General features: G+C 38.7%; 1 long non-coding RNA gene across 1 annotated transcript in view; it reads left to right on the forward strand.

Moving 5' to 3' along the window:
* The first annotated feature begins 4,737 nt into the window (after positions 1 to 4,737).
* The window catches only part of LOC138988643 (uncharacterized), an 824,542-nt gene continuing 802,832 nt past the window's right edge, over positions 4,738 to 26,447 (forward strand). The window contains exons 1-2 of the long non-coding RNA XR_011464915.1: positions 4,738 to 4,893; positions 7,826 to 7,911. This is a non-coding gene — a long non-coding RNA (uncharacterized lncRNA). The remainder of the gene's footprint in view (positions 4,894 to 7,825; positions 7,912 to 26,447) is intronic.

Genomic DNA, 26,447 nt, shown 5'->3' on the forward strand with positions numbered 1-26,447 from the left:
TTCCATTTAAGGGATTAGCAAATTGAAACTGACACAATGTCACAGTTACTAAGTGGTAGAGACTGAAAACCCTGAAACCCTGAAAACCCTGGCTCTCAGGTTTTAGAACCTTGCTCTTGAACACTCTTCCTTTCCCAGTGCCATACCATCTTATCCTAAATGTTAAACCCTACCACAAACCCAGAGAAGTTCTCTACTCCCTCTTATAAGTGAAAGTGGAGCTGAAGCGTGCAAGTGTGCCTGCATACTCTTGGCACATTCCCCAGCTTCATGTCCCAAATCCAGTCTCCAGGTCCTTCTTGCTGCATTGCTTCCTAAAGACATTTTGCCTTTGCTTTCTGTCTTTTACATTTGCCTCCAGGTGCCTCTGGCACAGCCTATTAACTCTTTTAAGAGTTCTTGTCTCCTAGAATTGTCAGGTCAATTTTCACTCTTATCATATTGCCACAAAGATGTGAATGCATACTTTCATGTATGAGTGAATGCATTTAGATTAAAGGAACTGAGTTCCCATAAATAATTCGACATTGAAAGTGGAGAGTGAAAAAGTTGGCTTAAAGTTCAACATTCAGAAAACAAAGATCATGGCATCCGGTCCCATCACTTCATGGGAAATAGATGGGGAAACAGTGGAAACAGTGTCAGACTTTATTTTGGGGGCTCCAAAATCACTGCAGATGGTGACTGCAGCCATGAAATTAAAAGACGCTTACTCCTTGGAAGGAAAGTTATGTCCAAACTAGATAGCATATTCAAAAGCAGAGACATCACTTTGCCAACAGAGGTCCGTCTAGCAAGGCTATGGTTTTTCCTGTGGTCATATATGGATGTGAGAGTTGGACTGTGAAGAAGGCTGAGTGCCAAAGAATTGATGCTTTTGAACTGTGGTGTTGGAGAAGACTCTTGAGAGTCCCTTGGACTGCAAGGAGATCCAACCAGTCCATTCTGAAGGAGATCAGCCCTGGGATTTCTTTGGAAGGAATGATGCTAAAGCTGAAACTCCAGTACTTTGGCCACCTCATACGAAGAGTTGACTTATTGGAAAAGACTCTGATGTTGGGAGGGATTGGGGGCAGGAGGAGAAGCGGACGACAGAGGATGAGACGGCTGGATGGCATCACTGACTTGATGGACGTGAGTCTGAGTGAACTCCGGGAGCTGGTGATGGACAGGGAGGCCTGGAGTGCTGAGATTCATGGCATCGCAAAGAGTTGGACACGACTGAGCGACTGAACTGAACTGAACTGAGAAATGGAAGTATCAGGCAAATTATTTTAAGTGTTATTTATCATTACTTTACCACTGAATACCTGTCTCTTTAGAGCAGAGCCTGTATGATGCTGGCCTATGCCTCTCTCGGGTGTTTCACTTTATTCTACTTATCATTCTGCAGAATAGTCACTAGATTTTGCAGACAGAAAATAACCCTTTAGGCATTTTAAAAAATAACACGTTCACTTTTAATTTGAAGGCAGCTCACTTCCCTTGTTTATGCTGAAAGTCTCTTCTTTTAGAGAACTTTCTCTCTATTCCCTTTGGATAATTAAATAACTGGTCTTGTTCACTGCTTTTTTGGACCTTTTTTGGAGGCTTGCCCTGATTAGCAGCTGATATTGATGCAGATTTTAAGATAAATCCACTTGTTAAGGTAGATCTGCTTTCCAGTTTCCTTAGATAATGTATGTGAAGGATAATATATGTGGACTCCACTGGACAGATCAATTGTGAAATTAACTAAAAAACTAAAATGAGGGCTTCTCTTATTTGTCTTTGAAGAAAAAGCATTGACAATATTGTCTATAAAGGAAACCAGTGGCTGTCTCTTCTAAAGAAATGAGTTCCTTAATCTCTGAATACCAAGGCTAATTTTTTTTAGGATTGTCCATTCATTTCCCACTTAGTTTCTAAAAGTATGATGTTCTTGCGTTCTTGCAACACACAGAATCACAGTTTCATGCATGCCATCTCTGGCACACACATTTATGGACTCAGGAACACAGCTGTCCTGAAACTCTCTCTGGGCCAAAGTTGAGAATGATTTACTTGGAGTCAGTTTGCCAACCACAGGGACTACAAATCTGCTGATTCACTCAGTTCTTGAAGAAAAATCAATTGTGTCAAATCATCTTGCACTATGATAGGAAACATTGTGAGCAGAAGTCAATTCAATATTAATTTAGTACTTTGTATTTGACACCACTTGACACTGAACTAAAGCTGACTCTTTGGCCACGTAAAACAGCATGATGGGCTGCACTTCTATCATTTCACTGCTGCTGCTGCTGCTGCTAAGTCACTTCAGTCGTGTCCGACTCTGTGCGACCCCACAGACGGCAGCCCACCAGGCTCCCCTGTCCCTGGGATTCTCCAGGCAAGAACACTGGAGTGGGTTGCCATTTCCTTCTCCAATGCATGAAAGTGAAAGTGAAAGGGAAGTCGCTCAGTTGTGTCCGACCCTCAGCGACCCCATGGACTGCAGCCTTCCAGGATCCTCCATCCATGGGATTTTCCAGGCAAGAGTACTGGAGTGGGCTGCCATCGCCTTCTCTGATTTCACTGCTACCTACTACTGTTTATACCACCACTAGTACCTCCACTATAACAACTACTGCTGCTGCTTCTATGGCTACTGCATAAATTTTATAAGGCACCCAGTATGTGATAAGTACATTTTGGATCATTTCTACTTAATACAACAGCTCTTATCATGTAAGAACTATTAATATGTCTATTATAAATTTACAAGTCAAAGCACAAAGCAGTTAAGTAACTTGCTCAAAGTCACATAGCTAGTAGTGAAGAATGGGACAACGAGTTCTAATTCCAGACCTTTGCACTATCTGTACGCAGCATCTCATTAACAATATCAGATGGTAGACGCATCAAAAGGATATTTACTTTGTATATTTTAATGTATTAATAGTATAAGCCATATGAGTGATTTGTCAACATGAGTTGCGTATAGATCGTATTTTTTTGTTCTTTTTTATCTTCAAGATGACTTTACTTTTTTTAATAAAATTTTTTTTTTATTTTACATTGGAGCATAGTTGATTAACAATGTTGTGTTAATTTCAGGTGTACAGTCAAGTGATTCAGTTATGCATATAAATGTATCCTAGTTTTCAGATTCTCTTTCTGGTTCAGTTCAGTTCAGTTCATTCCAGTCACTCAGTCATCTCTGACTCTTTGTGACCCCATGGGCTATAACACACCAGGCTTCCCTGTCCATCACCAACTCCTGGAGCTTACTCAAACTCATGTCCATCGAATTGGTGTTGCTATACAACCATCTCATCCTCTGTCGTCCCCTTCTCCTCTATAGAATATTGAGCAGAATTCCCTGTGTTATACCGTAGGTCCTTGTTGGGTATCTATCTTATACATAGTAGTGTGTACAGCGCAAACTGCCTGTCATGTTGTTTTATTTTTTCAATTAAATGTGTAAAATCATCCACTCTTGTCAGTGGGACTGTCTCATACCACTCACTCTCTCTAATTGTCCAAGAACCTAAGAAGTCTTCCCAGTCCCATTGCAGTGACTTATCTTTCAACTCTCCTGCTTGTGTTCCCCCTCAGTGCCACACGCTGTTGCTTTTCATGTCTAGTTCTGCATCAGATACAGAGCTCAGCTCATATGTTAGGTTGGCCAAAAGTTCATTTGAATTTTTTCATTAAGATATTGTAGGAGAATCTAAACAAACCTTCTGGCCAATTGTAATTGTATCTTCCCAGTTCATCCATTCAGCAACTGTTTTTAGTGACCACTTACTATGTGCTGGGCCCTGGGCTGTGCTACCAGCTGGACTACAAAAATGTCAAGAGAGACAAACTCCTTTCTTTACGGACATTACCCTAGTGAGAAAGTAAAGAAGTAAGCCAACACCTCTGTAAAATATCTACTGATCGTTATTAGTGCCGCAGAAAAGAAGCAGGAAGTGGGGTGTCGATCTATTAAAGGGCATTGGGAAGAATGTCTGTAAGGAGGGCCCATTTGAACTGAGACCTGCAGTTACAAAAATGTTCTGAAATTAGATTATGGTGATGGTTGTACAACTCTGAATATGCTAAAGAAACATGAATTGTATGATTTGGCCTGATGAATATTATGGTGTGTAAATTGTATATCAGTATAACTGTTATTAAAAAACCAGATATGGAAATCCAGCAGAGATATGACCAAAAGTAGACTGTCCTGTACTTTCATGTACCTTTTGAGGAATCTATTGTATGAATCGGGTAAATTCTCAGTGTTTCCCCAGTGTTTTGAGATTTGGCCTTCTTGAGTGGGTTATCTGTTTTCTCCCTGTGGTACAGCTTTCGTATTTCTACTGCTGTTTTCTCCCTGTTGTTCCCTATCCCTGTGAGCTTATGCCCTTAAAAAATTCCCTGTACTATGGTTTTGATGAGGTTCAGGGCAAAGCAAAATTAGTGGTGTGTATTCAATCTGTAACCTTATCTAAAAACTCCCACTGTATTTTCAATGTGATTACTACTTGTATGTATGAATGCTTTTGCTCTGTTGCCAACTACTTAATTTTCTTATCACTTCTAGTAGTTTTTCAATTTTCTTGGATATTCCAAGTATAGGATTATATCAAGTGCATATCATAATTATGCCTAAATTTTGCCAATATTTGTGTATTATATCTTATAGCTTGTAGTTTTAGAAAATATGAAATAGTAGTGATGATACTGGATGTTTTTTATTTCTTCTCCCTAAAGGTTTATGGGAATTCCTTTAAGATTTCAGCAGAAAGCATGGTGGCTTGGTTTGAAATACATCTGTACAAAAACAAAACAAGCAGCAACAATAACGATAGCAAACTGAGATCTGGATAATGGAAGAAGCCAGCCACACAAAGAGGCAAGGGAAGAACATTTCATTTAGCAGTAAGTCAAGAAAAACAAAGGAGACCAGTGTGGTAAAACTTGGTGACCCTGGGAAAGAGTGGATGGGCTGGAGTTGTAGGCGTGTCCCACCATGTAGTGATCTCTAGAGCACAGGGGCAAGGTAAACATACAGAGGACAGTCCCTTGCCGTTTCTGCTTAACAGCATGGCTTTTGTGATGTATTGAAATCTTCACTGGTCACCTCTGCTGCTAGCCATCAGGTCTGCCACCTCCATTGCCCGTTGCTCCCCACTCCGGTGGACTGGATTAGACCGTTCTGGAGGGTAGTGGTGGGGCTTGAGAAACGGAATGCTGCTGTTGTCACTGAGGCTGGCCTGTGGCTCTCATTTTATTGCTGGCTTGTGCAGTCTGCCCTGTGGTCTTCTGCTACAGGGTCACTGTGTCCTTCACTGAGTGGCTTCTCTTCCTTCCCACCCTCCCTACTGCCAGTCTGCTGGTGAGCTCACAGCCAGGATCTTCATCTATCCTCTTCATCCTCCTTGGAGTGTGTGGGGATATGCCTCTCTCTGCTTAACTATGTCATCCTGCAATTTCTACTTTGTTGTTGCCATTCTGTTTTGTTGTGAGCCTTTCTTAAGGCACAATATTTTTAATAAACTTTTCTTTGGAAAGTAAGATAGGGGCCCTCTGCTTGGGCAAGAATTTTCTGATCGTTTTTGACATTACCATTCTGAATTTTTCAACCTAGAATGTGGGAGTAGATATGGGAAGCCAAACAAGCACTTTGATCTTTACCTGTTTTCTCTTTCTCTTCTCTCCCCAATCCTAGAAAGACATTTTACTCACCTGTGAAGGTATTGCCCATTTTTTCTGCTCTCTGCTCCCTGCACTGTGGCTTTCAGTGAAACTTTGTGCTCAGACTTCCTTGCTTTTGATGCATGGAGTGAAACTTTGGGGATGTACTTTCCTTTCTCAACAAAGGCTGGCTATTTTATCAACAATAGTCTAAGTGGAAATACAAAGCTGAGTAATGATTTCTAAGTTCTAGGCTGGGTTCAGCTGTTTCTATGGAGGACTCATGTCCTTGAGTCAGTGGGTATCAGGAGTTGTGCAAACTGTTCAGTTCAGTCATTCAGTCATGTTCCTCTTTGCAACCCATGGACTGCAGCATGCTAGGCCTCCCTGTCCATCACCAACTCTCAGAGTTTGCTCAAGCTCATGTCCATCGAGTCAGTGATGCTATCCAACCATCTTATCCTCTGTCATCCCCTTCTCCTCCTGCCCTCAATCTTTCCCAGCATCAAGGTCTTTTCTGATGAGTCAGTTCTTCTCATCGGGTGGCCAAAGTATTGGAGTTGCAGCTTCCGCATCAGTCTTTCCAATGAATATTCAGGGCTGATTTCCTTTAGGATGGACTGGTTGGATCTCCTTTCAGTCCAAGGGACTCTCAAGAGTCTTCTCTAGCACCACAGTTCAAAAGCATCAATTCTTCAGCGCTCAGCTTTCTTTATAGTCCAACTCTCACATCCATATATGACTACTGGAAAAATCACAGCTTTGACTAGATGAACCTTTGTCAGCAAAGTAATGTCTCTGCTTTTTAATATGCTTTCTTGCCTGGAGAATCCCAGGGACGGGGAGCCTGGTGGGCTGCCGTCTATGGGGTCAAACAGAGTTGGACACGACTGAAGCGACTTAGCAGCAGCAGCAGTCACTGTCTGCAGTGATTTTGGAGCCCAAGAAAATAAAGTCTGTCACTGTTTCCATTGTTTCCACATCTGTTTGCCATGAAGTGTTGGGACCAGAGTTTTAAGTCAGCTTTTTCACTCTCCTCTTTCACTTTCATCAAGAGGCTCTTTAGTTCCCCTTCACTTTCTGCCATAAGGGTTGTGTCTTCTGCATATCTGAGGTTATTGATATTTCTCCCAGCAATCTTGATTCCAGCTTGTGCTCCATCCAGCCCAGCATTTCACATGATGTATTCTGCATGTAAGTTAAATAGTGACAATATACAGTCTTAACATACTCTTTTCCCAATTGGCAAACTGACTTACATGTAAAAACACATTTATCATAAGAAGACATTACCTGTTTAATGTCTTAACAGGATTATTCTTTCCTAATACATGGTGTGGAGAAGGTTTTGAGGCTGAGTTAGGTTAACTGGTCAGCATGATGAGTGATTGGTATAACAGGAGCACAGTGGGTTCTTGGTGCTGGTCTAACATAACCACAGTCCAGTAAAACCACAGGTATTAACATGTATTAGGTATCTGCCCTTTCCAAGCTAGCTCTTGTGACACAGGAGAAAATTGAGACCAGCCTTACTCCATGTCACACTTCAAGAATAGATATTAAGTACTTTTATTCAATCATGGTAATTCTATTTTAGTTGTGACGTCTTTTCAATAATCTAACTTAAGCTGTCTGTGCATTTCCCCAGATGACTTTCACTAATAAAGGGTATTAGTGTGACCTAGCTTCAGTTCAGTTCAGTTCAGTTGCTCAGTCGTGTCCGACTCTTTGCAATCCCATGGACTGCAGCACGCCAGGCCTCCCTGTCCATCACCAACTCCCAGAGTTTACTCAAACTCAGGTTCATTGAGTCGGTGATTCCATCCAAACTCCTCATCCTCTGTTGTCCCTTTCTCCTCCTGCCCTCAATCCTTCCCAGCATCAGGGTCTTTTCCAATGAGTCAGTTCTTCACATCAGGTGGCCAAAGTATTGGAGTTTCAGCTTTAGCATCAGTCCTTCCAATGAATTTTCAGGACTGTTTTCCTTTAGGATAGACTGGTTGCATCTCCTTGCAAGTCTAAGGGATTCTCAAGTCTTCTCCAACACCACAGTTCAAAAGCATCAATTCTTCGGTGCTCAGCTTTCTTTATTGTCCAACTCTCACATCCATACATGACTACTGGAAAAACTCTACCTTAGTGGTACTGAAATATTGTTCTTTCATTTCATGCCTAGGAAAGAGTGTCCCCCACCTCTCTCCTTTTGGGTGTGCCAGAGAAGCCTGCAATCCCACTGCTTCTAACAGCCTTCTTGTGACTAAGGTAAGATAGTCTTTGGGGAGAAGCAGATCATAGATATGGCAGAAAAGGGAGAGAAAATGGGTCTTGGTAAACCAGACAGTTCTGAAGTCTCCTTTACTTCTCAACTTACTGTCATGTGAGAGAATATAGGTCCCAATTGCTTCAGCCAATTTGAGACAGGATTTTTTTTTTTAATTTTGTTTTTCCACCCACATCGTTTATCTGGCATAAATGTGTTTGAGAAAGTAGTAGGTTGGTGCCAGATAATTAACATCCCAACTAGAGATGCTAAAGCAATGAATTAAAAAGCCAAAAGTAATAGAGGATAATCTGGGCAGGAGGAGAAAGTGGGAGTGGATGGAAAAAGCCCCTTGTATCTCTAGCACTTTAACAACAGTTGATCTCTAAGTTGTGCTTCAAGTTGTGATGGGGAAAGGGTAGACATGTTACTCTTTGGGTTAGGGGAAATAAGGAATGAAAGTAACTAACATTTACTGAGAATTTACGTTGTTGGCGCTGATTTTCACTTTGGATACACTACCACATTTTTTGCTTCTCAGCAAAGAGATGGATGCCTAGAGATAGAAACTGTGACTCTGAGCTGCTAAGTAATGTTCCCATAATTACACAGCTAGTGTGATCTGATCCCAGTTCAAGCTCATCTACCATCCACAGTGCTTTGTAAAACCTTCACCATCTACAGCATGATTTAATAATTTAGGAAGGCAGGGAAGTACAGAATGCATTTTTAAAAGGGTCCCATCAAATACTAATGTAGGAGGAAGTGTATCTCCCAGCTCTAAGGAACATTTGCTAATTCCAAATAGATTCAGAATAACTCGTTTCTTAAAGGTTTTACAGCATTTGCACTAATTGTTTCAGTGTTTTAAGAGCAGAATACCTTGAACCTTTGAATATTTACTTATCACAAGACTGACAAACAAATCAGTCATCTGATAGATATCAGCTTGAAAGTCCATAAACCCTCATGCTCGGAGATCAGGGAAGTCCACTTCTCTTATGCTGCCCAATACTACAAAGCTGGGGAAGATAGATGGAGCCCCAGTGCTTGATGGACTCCTCCAAATTTTGCTGGAATTTTTGAAAAGATAATGAAGCAGGAGAATTTAAAGGAGATTAATTGTATAATATCCTTTCCCAAAGCTGTCCGTTCCTTCTGATCTTTGCTCTTAAAAATGAGTGAGAAAAGATTGACTCTATAAGGTTCTGGGAAAGAAGGGTTAGGATGGTTTGGTTTGCATTTTCTATTTTTTTTTTCTTCCCAGAATCATTTTTTTTTTCCTCCTAAGAAGCTTTTTCTTTTATTAAGATGACATCTAATGAACTTAATTCTTTTTTCTCTCTTAGTTTAGCCCAAGAGGCCAGACCCACATTTTGGGGGAGAATCATACATTATGATTTGGAGGAATTCTGACATCTTATCCCTAAGGAACATGTTGAGTTCCCTAAAATGTGATTACACAAAGCTTATCTTTTAAATTTATATCTTAAATACGCAAGCTTCTTCCCTCAAGTAGCTTATCTTGAAGATCTGGATAGTTCTGGCACAAGACTTTATGTGAATCTTTTTTTCTTAATCATTTGTCCTGCCTCAATTATTCAGGAAGAAATCTTTTAGGTTAATATCATTATCAGGGACATTTGAAATATGAAATTCTGTTTTTAAATTATTTTTTTTTCTGGTTTTGTGTTTCAGAAGGTAATTATTAGGCAAGTCATATGAAGTTTCCATTTGTGTGGGTCAAATATGGTCAAATACTTGGGCTTTCATATGGTTCACCCTAATTCTAATCTCTCAGCATCCCAAGTGTTCACAAATTTTGTATGAAGTTCTCTTATAAATAGTTCTTTTTTTTCTCATAAATTTTCTGACTGGAGAAAGAACTTGAAAATGAATTTCTTTTTTTAAATTTCTGGGGACAATCATTCACATTGAATGTTTCCTTGCAAATGAATCAGCTGTTGTGATTTTTATCCTTCTATTTTGAAGCACATTTTAACATGTTTTTTTTTTCTTCCCAAGAATTCATGGTGCAATTTCATGATGAACTCTCATTTTAAAAGTAAAATATCTATTTTTGATGTTATTTGTAGGGAACATTAGTAGAATAAACTTTAAGTGCATTACAAAATAGCCCTAATTAATACAGAGGAAGTATCTTCTTCCCTGTTTGTGCAGTACCTCTTATTTTATTTAAAAGCATGTTCATAAATTCACTAAAAGTAAATCACGTGGCTTATTAAGAGGGAAAAGTATATTATTTAAAATAAAATAACTAGAAACTAGATTTTAATTTTGATGTAAGTATGTTTACTTTATATGTCACTTACTGAGAATAGGTGCTTAAAAATCTTTAGCCCTCGGAGGGGGGGGAAGATTTCATTGCCTACTAATTTTTATTTGGCACCCCATTCCAGTACACTTGCCTGGAAAATCCCATGGACAGAGGAGCCTGGTAGGCTGCAGTCCATGGGGTTGCTAAGAGTCAGGCACGACTGAGCGACTTCACTTTCACTTTTCACTTTCATACATTGGAGAAGGAAATGGCAACCCACTCTAGTGTTCTTGCCTGGAGAATCCCAGGGACAGCAGAGCCTGGTGGGCTGCCGTCTACAGGATCGCACAGAGTCGGACACGACTGAAGCGACTTAGCAGCAGCAGCAAATGTAAAACATTTGAAATCTATGCGTTTTACTTTCAGTTTTGATTCTTTTTACATACTCAGGGTTTAAAATGTTACATTTCCAAAGATAAAAATAGTGTTCACAATCAATCTGATATTGTTTTGATGGGAATGGGTAGAGTGTTTCCTAGGTGATAAAAGTGAGGCAATAACAAGACATACCTGCTCCCAGAGGTTATGGAACCTTCCTAAACCTCCCCCCTCCACCCCTGCAGGGCTGCACTCTCCTCCATGTATTGATCTGTTAGAAGTCTGTGTTTCCACCCTCACTTCCCTCAGGTCTTAAGGACCCAATGGTTGTGATGTGTCTTTGTGAAGTTTTTCATCTTCCTCTCTGCTGTATTTTTTCCTTTCTCTTACTCACTTCATGTGAAGCTGCAAGTTTTGCTGAACTGGATGTGCTCACTGACTGATGCTGCATAGAGAATTTGGCCAACTTTTTCTGGTCTTTTCTTTTTTATTTGGTTTCTTATCTGAGGGTTTCCTGTTTTCTTCTACTTAGGAAAGGGGCAACTGGCCCTTCTACCCTGAGCTCTCACAGAATCCATTTCTCAGGGACCAATCAGCATCTTGGTTCTAAAGAAGACTATTCTTTCTTTCTCTTCTCCTAGACCTACTAGGATCTTGGTGTGTTTGTAGTTTGGTAAAGGAAGGCTCTAGACTGACTTCTCTTCCTGCTTTTTTCCCCCAAATCTATTTATTTTTCTTCCTCAAGTTTGAATTTCCCAAGGTCTTGGCTTTTGAAATTTAGAAGCAAAGAATAATCTAGCTGACTGAAAAGGGGGGTGGGGGTAAGCAAAGGCCAAGACATAACAGAAAATGAAGATTGAGACAAGTATTAGTTATTTAGAAAACACCTCTCCACGTATCATTATTTCCCTTCATTAACCAGTTGCATGATATGAACACTGTAGTATATTTTTGAAAATATTTGAATTTATATATATTGAATTCATTTTGCCATTTCTAGGGAAGGTTTAGAGAAACCTTTATTGGCTTCACACTTCCTGCAGAATGAACTCCAAACCTCTCAGAATAGCATTCATATTTATCTGAAATTGAATCCCAGTTATAACACTTGTTTCAGCTTTTCCTACATCCTACCTACCTGATAGTACACCAAGTCATTTCTTGAAAATGTCACTCATATTGCTACCTTTATATCTTTGCTCCTGCTAATCTCCTTATCTAAAATCATTTTGCTGCCTTTTGAAAACCTATTCATATTTATTATGTAAAGACCAGATTAAATGCTATCTTATCCAAGAAGATTTCTTGGCTTTCTTCAGACAAAAACTACTGTTTTTTTGTGGGACCACCTTTAACCACTGGCTTTTTCCCCTTCTTTTTAAGTGTCCAAACATTAAAAAAAAAAACCTATCTTGGTTAAAATTGTTTGTGTTAAACATCTCAATAGAAGGAAACAACTGTGTCTTATTCTGAAACTGAACAAGGATTTCTGACTTTTTTCTGTTTATTTTATATTGCTTCCCTTTTTAGCTGCTCTAACAAAGGCCAACTAGCAATACTCTTTCTGTTTTGTAACTCAGCCACCCTTAATTCAATTTCCATCTAATGGTCTCAGATCAGGGTGACCAAAAAATCCTGAAACAGGAGCAAATAAGAATGTCTTGGGAAACCAGTGATATAATATATACAGTCACCCTATATGAATTGACTGTTCTTTGTAAAGGAATGAAAAGTAGGGAGAGGTTGAAAGGAAGAAGATGACAGCTTCTCAGAGTTGTACTTGTCACTTTCCATCCTGAAAGGCAGAACGCACTTACAAGGGCATGCTTAACTGTGATGGCCGCTGAGAATGTGTAACTGGGTATCATGTGTGTGCTTAGTTGCTCAGTTGTGTTTGGCTGTTTGTGACCCTTTGGACTGTAACCCGCCAGGCTCCTCTGTCCATGTGATTTTTCAGGCAAGAATACTGGAATAGGTTGCTATTTCCTTCTCCAAGGGATCTTCCTGACCTGGGATTGAACCCATGTTTCCTGAATCTCCTGCATCGCAGGCAATTTCTTTACTCACTGAGCCATAGGGAAGCCCTAACTCTGTATCATATTCCCAGTTAAAATCAAGGGTTATTAATAGGGGAAGGAGGGAAGGCTGGGTATTGAGGGACAGCTAGTAGTCTCTGCTACACATACTGAATTTGAACACACCCTTTTAAGTTAGATAATAAATAATTGAAATTTCTACAAATTTGTATGGAGGAGTGATTTCCTTTGGGAGACTGGGAAAATATGTTGTTATTCACACTTCCATTTAATAAGTAGACCATCTCTTTTTCAAGACAAGGTATATAATAAAATTTCTGAGAAAAATGTGTTGAGAAAGCAGCCTAGGAAATAAAATATATATCTCTCGTATTTTCAGATAGGTTTTGTTATGGAGTTAACTGAAAGATGATATTCAGAAGGTTATACCGGTAAATATAGTTGAGAAGAGATTGATGAATAAAACTTAAAATTGAATGAGGGTTTTTACATCAAGGTTTTAGGACTTTTTCTTTGAGCTCTATGCTGGTGGGTTTGAGGTTTCATACTGGCATTACATTCAGTAGGACTGTGTCTTCAAATCCCTTCACTAATTGGCCACACCACCCAGTAGGTGAAGCCAGGTTAGAGGAATTTAGCCATAGGTACCCATTGTGTGCCCGTAGCAGGAAGGGATAGGCCAGCATGTCTCCAAGGGGTTTCCCTGAAGATTTCAGAGTAGGTGAAAGCCTTCCTTGTAGATACATCTTTTTAATCAATGGTGACCTCAATATGTCATGTCACATTTTTTTAAAGGAATCTGAAATACAACAGCTACTCCTTAAATTTGAATGTATACTTTCTCCTCTCTCTGCAATCCCCAATTTTGCTATCAGTCATGGTTGCTAATATCCCTGCTGTCTTGAGCCTAGCTGCCAGCTCTGTCAGTTACTGAAATATTGTTTATGCAGGAGCAATTTATTTTTTAGAGAGATGAAAAGCAGATTGCAAAAGCAGACTATTGCCAACTTGTTAGAATGTGTTCTAATTCAGAACACTTCAATATAATTTTTGAATTATTATTTATTATTTTATGTTAATTGGTAAAATACTTCTCCAATAACTCATAAAAAATTCTATGCTTGAAATAATTGCCAATGGTTTTTTTTTTGTGTGTGTTGTAAGACAATTACATATTCTTGAAACTACTGGACATACGATGGATGGATTATGACTGCTTCAGTGTGATGTGTTTTTGTTATGTAATGTATATACTGTGTGTAATTATGTGTAGAGGCATATTTTAATGTATTTTCATCTTAATTGTAATAGTTTGTAATTTTTTTCTAAAGTACTTTTAATGTATTTTTGCTTTATAAAAATTTTATGAGAATGCAGGTAAGGCAGAATGATTTTTATTTTATACAGTGATCTCCCTTATGTCTTAGAAAAGACAAACAATAACAAACTTTTCTATTTAGAACATGCTGAGATTTGTGGGAAGAAACATCCTTCAGACTGAACTTGGGCCATTCATTTATTTTTCTTCCTTTTTTTCATTACATAAATATGATGTTTTGTTGCTTATCTTTCTCCCTTTCATCTCTCCTCCCTTTAAATTTTTTCTCTTTATACTTTCTGATTTTTTACCCCCATCTTCTCTCTATTTTAACTTCATGTAGAACTTGTGGAAATTCTAAATTACTTCAATTTTTGGCACTGATTGTCCCTGAAAGTTTTTGCTTTCTAACTACTATTCTATGCTTAGGATACTGAAGTGTTTGAGTTTTATCTCATGTGGCATAACTGAAAATAATTGGTGATGTTCTAGCCCTTTGTCTTTCTGTATTGCTCTTTTCTCTCTACTTTATAGTTTATAAACAGAATAACAACAAAGATCATTATAAACTTCCTTAAGAGAGAAGGAAAAAAACAGCCAGGACCTTCTATTTCATAAGAGCAGTTATTATTTCTCCATCCAGGCACAGTGATCATTGTTCAATTTGACCTCTATTAACTTGTTGAATAATTCTATTAAATAATTATATATATATATACTTATTTCTTGACTGAAAATGCAATGCTATTTGAGAATAAATTTCCATTTTTCATTGAGATTATTTCAAATGGGAAAATGTTTGTATGTATGTGTGTTAGTCTCTCAGTCATGTCTGACTCTTTGCGACCCCATGGAATGAACCAGGCTCCTCTATTCATGGAATTCTCTAGGCAAGAGTACTGGAGTGGGTAGCCATTCCCTTCTCCAGGGGATCGTCCCTACTCAGGGATCAAACCTGGGTCTCCTGCATTGCAGGAGATTTTTCAGCATCTGAGCCACCAGGGAAGCCCACTTAGTGTATAGTGTTACCATATCGTGCATTTACTTGCCTCCTGACTCACCATTAATCTGACTGTGTGTGACACACACACACACACACACACACGCACGCACATAAAGGTTATTTGTCAGCCAAAAATGTCTTTGAATACAGTGAAACTGGTTTGTCCACCACCAGATACATTGGGATCTCTCTTTTCTTCCTAGTCTCTGATAACCATCTGGCAGGTAGGGGCTAGCTTTCCCCTTACTATTACTCTCTGATATTGAGGCAGGTTGCCAACATTTTCTGAATTCCCCCTTTCAGTCAAAAGAGTGCAAAAGGAAAATATAGAGATTATTTCCATATGGATATAAATTAGTTCATGCTGTATAGAAGGCAGTGGAAGCTACAGAAAACATTTAGTCTTTTTGTAATAAGCAAAAGTCGCTCAGTTTTGTCCGACTCTTTGAGACCCCATGGACTTTGAATTCTCCAGGCCAGAATACTGGAGTAGGTAGCCTTCCCCTTCTCCAGGGTATCTTCTCAACCCAGGGATCGAACTCAGGTCTCTCTCATTGTGGGTGGATTTTTTTTACCAGCTGAGCCACCAGGGAAGCCCCTTTTTGTAATAAAGCAATTAAAGAATGAATTATTAATAAACTAGAGATTCATAAAATATTATATTGGCTAAGATACTCATGTCTTATCAGAAATCTATTCATTTTTGAATGCAATATGTGAAGGTTATATTGTTTGCACATTATCTTTAATGTTAATTCATCCCTTTATTTAATTTTATTCATTTATCACACAGTTATTACTTGCTTACTATGTGCCAAGAACTGTGCTGGGTACTGTCAGTGACTGAAATATGATCCTTGATCTCAGAGAGCTCATAGATATAGAAGGGAAAACCTTTTTCATCTCCCACCAGAGGACTGTAATATAATTCAAATAGATCTGATATTATTATAATTCAAATAGATCTTATTTTGAGAAATGTCGTATACTTTTTTCCCTACATAAGATCTAGTTTTGATGTATTTCTTGAAGAGGTAAAATGGAAACCTCAAATTCCCACTTTGAAAATAAAATTAAGAATAGCTAGCTACCAATAGACGATATAGTGGTTTCACTTTCATTGCCTGATGGCCAAGCTGTGTTCTATGGATCAGTGAAAATAACACCCTGAAATAGAGGGACTTCTACAGAAAAGAAGGATATTTAAACTCCTTTCTTACTTGATTATTTGTTACTAGCTTCATATTTCACATAGTACCAGAGAATATTACTGTGGTGACTTCAGTAAGTCTGAGGCAGCAATACAAATAATTAATAATTTATTCATAGACATCATGATAAAATACTGGGAAAACACAATGTGAGTATGGTAGTAATAGAAAAGAAAATGGCATGGTATGAAAACAGTGACAAATGAATGAAGCATGATATATGCCTTTGTTTTTCCAATTTTGATTATTAAATGGGTGAATATCTTTAAAGTTGTTAATTACATTTAGTTTTAAGGAAACATATTTTTGAAATTTTATGTTCTTGGCCAAAAATGTTTAGGTTTTTGTTCATCAGATTCCAGAGAAGGGATGCTTTGTGGCTAGTCCTGCTTATTATACAAAGTTTCCAAACAGTGGATGAATTAGGATTTAGGAAGAAACCTTAAAAATTCTGCCCCTCACCCCCATCCTCTGAGTGATGTTTGCATTTTTCCATTTGGTCTATAAAGAGAAAAAAAAGTGTATGAATTTATTCTGACCACTGCATGAGTGATCCTAATCAATTTTTGGGAATCTTAGATCCAGCTTAATTCTCTGGCCATTTGGCAAGATTTTCAGGTCTGTTTTGATTCTTTATTTCTTATAAGGTATTAACCCCTTTATTAACTTCAGGAAGGATCAAGGGAAGAGTATGGTGGGAACAAGAGAGGATCTGGGGTGAGAAGAGGTTTGAACTGGGGTTATGGACATGATCTGGGGGCTTCAAGGGTTTTCTCAGTGCCAGTTTAATAAACACTCAAGAAGGACATTGTGCTGCTTTGGCATAAAGAGCAAGCGATGTCTTCCTGTGAATGCTTTGCTTTGTAAAAGGCCCTGATGGTCAATTAAAGGTATCTGGGTTACTGAAGAGACTGTTTGATTTGAAGCCAGCCTAGGCGTGGGGGTCGCTGGCAGTTGCCATCTTTTCTATATAGGCTGGGAAGAAACTTGGTTCCCAGGGTTCTGGAGTCTGAGTTGGTTTAAGGGAGTAAAACATTTCCTGAATGGATTCAAATGGTCCCTGTCAAAGAAATTGGGCCCTGTGGATCTGTTAATAGAAAATGGCATAGTTGCATAGTGATTTCAGTAGATGGATATATAAAGGGAAAAGCGAAGAATCTCAAGCACTTCTAAGAACAAGATGGTTATCCAGTCCCTTTGTTTCTGCAGTTGTGCCAGCTGAACATCAGGCTTCTTATTATTTCTGATGCTAAGAAGCCTCGAGAGAGGCTGTGTGGAACAATTTGTCCTGTGAATAGTTTCTCTTCTTTAAAAGAGAAAATTCCATCAAAAACTGTATAGAAGGATATATATCAAACTATTATTACTCATTACCTTGAGAGTGGGTGGCAGTGGGAATAGAAAGCATAGTGGTGGTGATGGTGACAGGGAGAGCTTAAGCTTCTCTATGCATTTTGTATCATTTGAGTACCAAAACAATAATTACAAATAAAGTAAATATTATAACAGATTTTTCTTCTAAGAACATTAGTTGTTGAGGTTGTATAATCCCAATAATAAACATAACACTTTAACCCCCCAAAAAAGTATGGACATAAAATCACAATTAAAAAAAGCAAACTAATGCTAACAGTCATCTCGCTCAATGAGCGGAACAGAGCCATCTCCAGTGTTCTTACCTTCCACTGAGTTCTCAATGCTTTATAATCTTTTCTTTTCAGTTTTTACTGTATTTTTGAGCAAAGAGAAAAGGAAAGATATACTTATTTCCATTTCAAGAGGGGGAAATTTTCAGGATGGAAAGTTGCCTACTGAGAATACTGGAATAAATTATAGCACATACATATACTGCTTTAAAAGGGATGGATGTATTTTGTCTTGAGAAGTCTGGAGTGTGTTGTTAAGTGAAAAAAATAACAAAATAAAGCCAAAAGAATTGAAAAGATCACACAAAGTGCACACAAGCACACATGGAAACACTATTGTGATGAAAGGGATTATATCTGTGAGACTGTATTATAAATTATTTTTACTCTGTGATTTAATTTTTTATTGTAAAATTTAACCATAAAAGTATAATACACACTTGTATACATATATACAGGTTTCCCTGGTGGCTCAGTGGTAAGGAATCCACCTGACAATGCAGGAGATGCAAGTTTGATCCCTGGGTCGGGAAGATCCCCTGGAGAAGGGAATGTCACCCAACTCCAGTGTTCTTGCCTAGAGAATTCCATGGACAGAGGAGCCTGGTGGGCTACAGTCCATGGGGTTGCAAAGAAGTCAGGTGGGACTCAGCAACTGAACAACAACAACATATATATATATGTATATATACCATTGGATAAAATTAAAAATGCATGAATTTACAAAAAGATTGTTTACCCATCCGAGCTACAGATATGTCCCTCTTCAAAGGCATCCAGTCTCATCCTGTCTCCTATTTTCCAGGTAACCACTGTCTATCTTTGCCTGACTCATTTCCTTCTTTTAAGAGATGATTTACTTTCTGTGTATTTTTATCTAAATGATATATTGCTTGGTCTGGAAAAGCTGAGTAGCCCACACAAATTTATTGCCTTTAGATGAAGGCTCCAGGAGAAGAAATCAACAGTTCCTGATTCACTGACTTCAGGCAGCTTTATGGTTTCCAAGAGTCCTTTCTCAGAAAAGTCAGTATATAGCTTCTGATTGAGTCCTGGGGAAAATAGGACTCACACACATAAAAGGGTATCTGCTGCTAAGTCGCTTCAGTCGTGTCCAACTCTGTGTGACCCCATAGACGGCAGCCCACCAGGCTCCCCTGTCCCTAGGATTCTCCAGGCAAGAACACTGGAGTGGGTTGCCATTTCCTTCTCCACTGCATGAAAGTGAAAAGTGAAAGTGAAGGTGCTCAGTCATGCTCAACTCTTAGCAACCCCATGGACTGCAGCCTATCAGGCTCCTCCATCCATGGGATTTTCCAGGCAAGAGTACTGGAGTGGGGTGCCATTGCTTTCTCCAAAAAGGGTATCTAGCAGGCCTAATATTGAATAGCCAATAGGTAGTCAGAGGGAATAGACTGCTGTTTTCTTCTTTTAAGGTTACTGTAGCCTATTTCACAAGTCTCAGGTTTATCCAAAGACAGAACATTTCTCTCAGAAAAATGAGTGAACTTGCCTGCTTTGAGGTGCAGCACATTTGGAGGAAAGCAGGAGCTTCTCCAGTGCATAATCAAGACAAATAGGGGATAGAGGTCATCAGTGCCAGCCTTATGGGTGTTATGTCATCAGGCAAATTGAACTAGAACCCTTGGACATCTATCTGTCTCTGGAGTGGTGCTCCTCTAGCCTGGACTGGTTGGCATGTGACTCTGTGCATGACTGACACCCTGGGATCTCTCTTCCCTATCTTGAGTATTCCTTTTGCGTCTCTCTGCCTCTCTACTGGGTTAGGTCTCCTGTTTCCTGAAACAAATGTCTGTCTGTTTTTTTGTTCATGCTTTCTTGTTTTGTTAGCACACATCCCCTAGTGGATTTTTTAGAAAGGGTGGGAGGAATATACATTTTTAAAAGACAAGTATGAATGCCTTTATGTTTTTATCTTATCTCCATAATGATTGATAATTTGGCTGGGTATAGAATTCTATTTTGGAAATCAATATCCTTCTGAATTTTGATTTTATTTCTTCATTGTCTTATTTTCAGGGTTGCTATGGAGAGTCTAGATCAGAGTCATTTGATTCCTTACACTGTCTATATGGTGCAGTCTTCCCCATTCTACTTCACTCTGCAGAAACATGTGTAATTTTCTCTTTGCCATCAATGTTCTTAAAAGCCAAGTTACAGCTTGATACAAGTGTTTTTTGATCCAATGTTCTGGACACTCAGTGGCCCAGTTCAATCTGGCAATTCAGGTTGAGTCATTTTTTTGGTAATTTCTTTCCCTTTCCAAGTGTTTTTTTGTTCTCTCTTTTTGGAAAACCTATTATTTGGCTGTATCAGAGGAACAATTATTCCTGATTCTCTTAACTTTTCATAGCTATTTTCTATCTTTGGATCTTTTGCTCTACTTTCTGGAAGTCTCTTCTTCTTAACGGATTAATGCTTCTACTGGGTTTTTCTTTTCTGCTCTCATGTCTTTTATCTTTCATGAACTCTTTTTTATTCCCTAGAAACACTTTTTTTTTTAAAGCATCCAGTTTGCATTATAGTATCTTCTTTCATCTCTTTGAGAATACTAATGAAAATGGTTATTTAAGATTTCCCTTTCTTGTCATAGTCTCTCTTTCCTCAAAGTTGAGTTTATGTACTCTAACTTCTAGGTTAGAGGATTTTCTGATCAACTGGAACTATCTCTAATAATGAAAATACTCCCCTATGTGTGAGGCTTGTTGATATTATTGTTTATGTTGGGTGGCTTGGGTGAGTTCTTTGTGGGGGAGATTTTGAATGATGTTGTCTTTCAGTATTTATTCTTGTGCTGGACTGATTCTCTAGGAGAGAATTTTGCATTCTCTTACCCAAAATACAAACATATCTTTACTGGAATTCTAGAAGTAAAGTTGCAGTTTTTGCTTTCAGAATTGGTGATGAATATACATTCAGTTAAATTGCAGATGCTTTCAACTGTGCATAGCATCTTCTAGCCAGAGTGCCTCAAATGTTAAATTTTAAAATTTCTGCTAAGATCAGGGAATGGAAATTGCCCAACAATGTAGATTAGAGGATCTAATTATTGGTTTGGAGTTTCCCCACAGTTTTAAAAATTACAGAACCCTTTCCCTAATTTTTCCCCAGTTCTAGATGTATCAAATGCTTCTAGATCCTGAGCTTGTAAGAATTCTGTGGCATAAATAAGGTTATTTCAAAATTTTCTCTATTATTAGGGAATTTAGCTTTCTTCCGTCTACTGAATCAGTTATTGCATGGCCATCTCCCTTGTAGCATCCAGTATTTTATTGTTTTCTTCTCTTCTTCACTCTCTCCTTATGTATGGGTTTATGTCTCTAAGAACCTTTTTACTCTGGTTCAGTGGGGATGTAAGAAAAAACTAATTTCAATGAAGAAATTTGGCTGTCTTAAACTATTAATAGAATGGCCTTAAAAGTTCTGTAATATATGTGTTTAAGAATTAACATACTAAAGACATGTTCACTTTGACTCCTAAAATGACAAAATAAGTGTTATGATAATAAGTAAGGAAAAATGAGGTATTTTTGTCTGTCTTGAGAGTTGTACCAGCTTGTCAACAATGTTTTCTGAAAACAGTGAAATTGATAACTGTAAGACTGATGATTTCCATCAGTTTCTGTCTTGAGGCTGTTTGAATATTCCACAATGTATTTGTCTGTTTTACTGATTAGGGCCATTTGGGTGGTTTCCAGCTTAAAGTTATTATGAAAGTGTTGCTGTAACATTCTAGTACATGTGTTTGGTGAAGAAATGTATTCATTTCTGTTGGATGTATACTTAGTAGAATTGCTTGGTAATGAAGATATCCATGTTTTCAGGTTTAGTAGGTATTGCCAAAGATTTTTCTGAAATGCTTATACTGCTTGATGGATCAGAGGATTTGTGCAGAGGATGTTTAGATGGTTAGGAAATATTTCAGACCAACATTGTAAGTGAGGGAATTCCTTTCTTGACGACTCTTTCTCTATATAAATTAATTACTTTAAGTGATGCATGCATGCTAAGTCACTTCAATTGTGTCCAACTCTCTGCAACCCTTTGGACTGTAGCCCACCAGGCTCCTCTGTCCATGGGATTTTTCAAGCAAGAATAATGGAGTGGGTTGCCATCACCTCCTCCAGGAGATCTTCCTGACCCAGGGATTGAACCCATGTCTCCTGCATCTCCTGAACTGAGAGACAGGTTCTTTACCACTAGGTACTTAACTATAAATGTTACCTGATGGAAGACACCAACCTGATTGGTTCTTGTTAATTCCTACACTGATTTACTTGATTATTAATATTTATGTGTCCAAATTATTTTCCCATTCTATTCTTTTTAGAAAATATTATAAGAAGAGAAAGCATCAGGTTACTATTCTCCCTTGCTATAGATTTCTTTCAGATTCTAGTCTGTCAACTCTTTCACAGTCTTCTGAATATTGCAGGTTTATGATGTTTTAAAGAACAACATCCCTCTCCCCACCACTACCATTAGCTATTCTGTAAATTCTTGTGAGAGAGAGGAAAACAAATCTTCCATAGAGCCATGAAATTTTTCTCTCTTTTTCAAAGAGAAGCATGATTAAGATGAAATTTGAAGTATACCTAATTCACTTTGGGAGCCTGAGGAAATTTGGGTAAGTATAAGAAAGTTTAGAAAATTAAACTTATAATACATGCCGACTGAATTTAAAGAAGGTGACTCATCTGGAATGTAAAAAAATCAATAAAAGACATGCCTAAGTTGAGAGCCAGTGTGGTTCTCAACCACAGGAGAAGGGAACAGGAGAGGGTACATGGGGTAAGGCAGCTCAGAGAAACAAGCTTTAAATGCTTATTAGAAAAACTCTTCCTTTTTCCCCCATCAGTGGGTATTCCTTTGAAATGTCCCAGAAATGTCCAGCTATCAAATGCAAATTATTGTAATTGATTAAATTTAATTAGTAACAATGCTGTGTGGGGGGCAGGCAGGTAAAGTAACAAGGAGACTGGCTCTCTTGTAAGCACTATTTTCCCTTTGCTGTTCCGCTGCAATTTGTGTCAAGGCCTTGGCACGGCAAGCTGTTAACTCACAGGCCTTGGTTTGTTTGCTTAAACTTTTTTTTAAACTGTTTCTTATGCATATTTTCAAATATTCCCAGAAGTGGAGAGGAGGATGTAATGAATGTGATATACACATCACACAGCCTCAGCAATCATTGGAATTAGCCAGTCTTGTTTTATCTATATAGCCACTCACTTCATCCCACTTCCATGCAGATTATGATGAAGCAAAGCTTAGGCTCCATAACTATTTCATTGTGAAATATTTTAACATACCTTTAAAAGATAAGTTCTTCTCTTTAAAAATATAATTGCACTATCATTATCATGCCTAAAACAAAATCCTTGATTTGTGTCTAATCTTTTTCTGTTGTATTGATCAGGGAAAATTTGAACTCAAGACTTGGATGAAATAATCATGTCCTTTGCCTTAAAGTTCTCATTATGGTTTGTTGTGGATAAGCATGATATATTTTATGTTCAAACCTACTCGTTGATGATATAAATTTCTTTAATAACTACTGACACTTGCTTTATCTTCTTGTATTTCTCTTTCCTATATCAACATTTCTTCATCAAATGGCATTGCCTGATGGAGCAGGCAATTGCCTGATGGAGCCTGATAGTTTCTTTCCTTTACTGCCTAGGTGTTTTAATTGTAATATGGTGTCCTTTGGCTACAAACAATAAGCAATGAATTCAAATACAGCATTTTGCACAGTGCTTAAAAATTTCTCCTGCATAATGTCAGTAGACATTTTGCAAATATACATACAGTGGTGTTCTTGAGCTTGATTCCAGAGGTTCTCTAGATTAGATCATCTGAGCCCAGAGAGATTCCTGTGACACCATCAGAAACATTCTGATATCACTAATCGTGGCACAGTCATTTAGTGCTTTGAAAAAATGAGAGGATGCTGCAGGTTAACTTCTGTCTCTGTTAAAAGTCAATGAGAGATGGATAAAGAATAATCAATGAAACCAGTATTGTTGGACTCTTGTTATCCAGGCATGTTCATGTTCTATTGTTGCTCAGTCACTCAGTCATGTCTGACTTTTTGTGACCCCATGGACTGCAGCATACCAGGCTTCCCTGTTCTTTACCATCTCGCAGAGCTTGCTCAAACTCATATCCATTGAATTAGTGATGCCAACCATCTCATCCTCTGTTGTCCTCTTCTCCAGGCTTCAATCTTTCCTAGCATCAGGGTTTTTTCTAATGAGTCAGCTTTTCACCTCAGGTAGCCAAAGTATTGGAGTTTGAGCTTCAGCATCAGTCCTTTAAATGAATATTCAGGATTGTTTTCTTATAAGATTGGCTGGTTTGTTCTCCTTTCAGTTTCAAGGGACTCTCAACAGTCTTCTGCAACACTCCAATTCAAAAGCGTCAATTCTTCAGCACTGAGCCTTCTTTATGGTCCGACTCTCACATCCATACATGACAACTGGAAAGACCATAGCTTTGACTAGATGGACCTTTGTTGGCAAAGAGATATCTCTGCTTTTTAGTATGCTGTCTAGGTTTGTCATGTTCTAAAGGAAATGAATCATCTCCAGTGTTATCCTCACTTGATTCAAAACCTGTGGATGCTTTTAACCATGTCATAAATGGATGGGTAAAATTTGCAATGAATACCAAATTGCATAATTTGGGTATTTTTAGGGAAAAGAAGAAGTTCAGAATTATATTAGAGTCTCTGCATTCTCATCTAAACAAACAATGGATTATCGTCTCACTTCTATAGGATTGAACTCAAGATATTATATTGCATCATGCAGCTGTTCTCTGCCAGATTTGAAGGTTGTAAGGCATTTCCCAATTACACTGGCATTACAGTGACATGGATGGCTTTGAGTGGGGGCTGGACTATGCCTCTAAATTTTTAACTCTCCATTGCTAGTGGGCAGTGATTGCTCTTCTCTACCTCATTTCTTTTGTATGTTGCCAATTCCATCAGAAGAGACGAAGTTAAGCTACGATAATAAAACCCAAACATCTCAGAGGCTTATTTTTTACTCACATAAAATCTGCTGAAGGTCAAGGCATCTCTCTGAGAGCTACTGCCTTCCGTGTGTTGGAGGAGTTACAGTCAACCTTATTTCTTTGAATATTGCTAAAACTCTATACTTTATGTTCACTATTTTCATGAGGAGACAACAAAATGACACCATTCCCTCTTTCTGTTTCTCCACTTTCTTTTATCTAACAGCACCTCCACGTCAAAGTGTGCTTCCACAAACACTCAGGCAGTGAAAGAGAAAGCATGGAGAATGGTGCAGCAGCTCCTCCGTGCCTTCACATAGAAGCAGTGGGTGTCCTTTTGTTACTGAATCAAGGCTTGCTGCTTGCAAAACCAATACTCACCAGCAGTAGACAGGAAGGTTGCCTTTAATCAGAATGCTGGCAATCTGGGCAAAAGGTGGACTCAGCATCCCTAGATTCCTCTTGGCCATGAGGATTTTAAGGGGAAGAAGGGAAGGAATCTCAGTTAATCCTTGAGATGGGGGCAGGGCGGGCTGGTGGTCAGACACCATCCTCCACTGCACGCAGGCTGGTGACTTCTTGTGATCTTCCTCTAGATGTTATCTCGTCCACACTGTTTTGTCACACAGTTTGTTCTGGAGATGAGGGATGTACAAGCTAAGGAGGAGATCTGGTCATCTGTTCATTACTTATTCTTCATTTCTACTTCTTAGATATATAGAAAGGACTGACGAGTTAGCCAAGGTGTCATATGATTAAAAGATTTGAAAGGTGTGCTTGAGCCAGAGAAAAATAGAGCATAGGGGTGCCTGGTTTAAGGTTAGTGACAAGACAAAGAGGTGCCTCCTGCAAAGAGCTCTTTCCAGCAAAAGGCAAAAGATTTTTCCTGCCAAAAGCTGCTTACACTTTTCCACTCACATTTTATTGGCCAAAGCAAGTCACCCAGCCAGATCAGATCAGATCAGTTGCTCAGTCGTGTCCGACTCTTTGCGACCAGGCCCAAGTATAATGAATGGAGAAGGCAATGGCACCCCACTCCAGTACTTTTGCCTGGAAAACTCCATGGATGGAGGAGCCTGGTAGGCTGCAGTCCATGGGGTCGCTAGAGTCGGACATGACTGAGTGACTTCACTTTCACTTTTCACTTTCTTGCATCGGAGAAGGAAATGGCAACCCACTCCAGTGTTCTTGCATGGAGAATCCCAGGGACGGGAAAGCCTGGTGGGCTGCCGTCTATGGGGTCGCATAAAGTCGGACATGACTCAAGCGACTTAGCAGCAGCAGCGCAGCAGCTGTGTAATGAAAATAAGAGAGAATCAGAAGTCCTGGTGGGTCTCACAGGTGTCCGTTACACCAACTATATTCTGATTTATTTCTTTAAAAGTTGCTAAAACTCTACTTAATGTTCATCATGTTGGTGAGGAGACAAAGTAAGGACACTGCTTTTTTTTTTTTAAATTTCTCTTAATGAGGATGATTTTTGCCCTAAATATTGTGTATTACCACAAATATTTTGATGACTTTGGATCAGTCTTTCTCTAGCCTTAATGTGCATCCAAATCACCCAGCATCCAAGTGCAGATTTTCGTTTAGGAGGTCCGAGATGGGGCCCCAGATTCTGATTTTTAAA

Source organism: Bos mutus, chromosome 7 (genome assembly GCF_027580195.1).
Source record: "Bos mutus isolate GX-2022 chromosome 7, NWIPB_WYAK_1.1, whole genome shotgun sequence".
NCBI classification, from domain to species: Eukaryota; Metazoa; Chordata; class Mammalia; order Artiodactyla; family Bovidae; genus Bos; species Bos mutus.